A 2,099-nucleotide genomic window follows, 5' to 3' on the forward strand; every position below is an offset into this window, starting at 1 on the left:
ACCAGTATTACAAGACATATTAAAAGGACTTAAGAAGAAGGAAAAATAAATAAAAATATAAATAATAAAATGGCAATAACTATATATATATTTCAACAATTACTTTAACTGTACCTATAAGAGATACACTTCAGATCAGAAGACACACACAGACTTAAAGTAAAGGAATGGAAAAGAAGAGTTCATGAAAATGGAAACAAACAAACAAAAGGTGGGATAGAAATACTTACGCCAGACAAAATAGACTTTAAAACAAAAGCTATAACAAAGAAGGACCCAGTAAATCCCACTTCTAGATATTTATCCAAACAAACCCAAAACACTACTTGGAAGGGACATGTGAATCCAAGTGTTCGTTGCAGCATTATTTACAATAGCCAAGATATGGAGGTAACCTGGGTGTCCATCAGTGGATGAATGGATAAAGAAGAGGTGGCACATATACACAATGGAATATTACTCAGCCTTAACAAAGAATGAAATCTTGTCATCTGCAACAACATGGATGAACCTAGAGGGTATTATGCTAACTGAAATAAGTCATACAGAGAAGGACAAATACCAAATGATTTCAGTTATATGTGCAATCTAATAAAATAAATGAACAAACAAAACAGAACCAGAGTCATAGACACAGAGAATAAACTGATGGCTGCCAGAGGGGAGGAGATCAGGGCAGGTGGGTTAAAAAGGTAAGAAATTAAGAAGTTCAAATTCATAGTTACAAAATAGTCACAGAGAAGTAAAGTATACCATAGGGAACATTATCAATAATATTGTAATAACTGTGTACAGTGTCAGATGGGTACTAGATTTATCAGGATGATCACTTGATAAGTTATATAAATTTCTAATCACTATATTATACACCTGAAACTAATATAACATTGTATGTCAACCGTAATTGAAAAAGTGAAACAATATTTTAAAAAATAAAATAAAAACTAAAAAATCTCACAAAAAACTTGGAATAAAATACTTCCTATTCTGCTAAGGAGAATCTAAAACAAAACCAATGGAAACCTCAATTTAATGGTGAAACATTAAAATGGGAATTTCCTTAGGGTCAAAATGAGATCTAAATCTTCAGTTCACTTCCAGAAAGTGACCACTGTTTCACCCCATGTCACATCTGACTCTCAGTCAGGGCCACAGTTGCTACCAGTCACCCCTGCCGGGGGCGGGGGGCATGGAACAGCCAGGAGGAAACTGGAGGGTATAAAACCCTGGTGTGAATGGAACAGGGACCTCTTGAGGGGCCCGACAGTGTCTTCACCCACAAATAAGCAGGATTTACCACCACAGATGGGATTTTCCCGAAGACCTGGAAGCGTGAGCGTGCTCTGCTGCATCCCACGGTGAGCATCAGCTGTAATTTAAGGGAAATGTGAAAGCAAATCCCCAGGACCTAAAAGTACTTTATTCAGGCATTGGGATGTAAAATGACTTAGTCTTTGTTGAAAAGAAATGTGAATATTTGCAACTAACAAATAGTTAGTTTGGTGAGGTGACTCATTGCCTTAAGAAGGTCCCAAGTGAGATACAACTTCATATTTTGGTCTCCATCATAAATGAAAGGTTTGTTTTTATTTTTTCTATTATATTTTCCCCTTGTTAAATTGTTCTACTATAAGGTACTATGTTCACCCATCTGAAATATAAACTACCTATATTAGCATGAACATCCTGACAGAGAAGCTTATTTTTAAAAATTATGTCTGAAACAGTATAGAAAATGGAGATCATTTATAAGCTGTGCTATTTAAATAATCTGAAAGAGTATTTGAAACGGAAGCCTGGTCTGTTGTCTCCCTCAGCGGTGACTTCAGGAGTGCTTCTGATCATTTCAAACCCTAAAATTGAACATAAATCTGTGCAATTCCAAAAGGGAGTGGAAACTCAGAGGGGTCTTCTGTTCCACGCAAGTTATCACTGAAACATCAGTTTTCCCTTTACATATGGCCTCTCAGCTCTGTAGTGCCACATTTGGGACATAGTAACTTTTCAGCAAGGTTCAGAACACCTGTCCTGCCACACCCGAACATCACACTTCCTTGGGGTCTTGCCGTCTTCCAAGGGTGCTGTCGGGAACTCAGAGC

The sequence above is a fragment of the Pteropus alecto genome, unplaced genomic scaffold (genome assembly GCF_000325575.1).
Source record: "Pteropus alecto unplaced genomic scaffold, ASM32557v1 scaffold195, whole genome shotgun sequence".
Taxonomy (NCBI): Eukaryota; Metazoa; Chordata; class Mammalia; order Chiroptera; family Pteropodidae; genus Pteropus; species Pteropus alecto.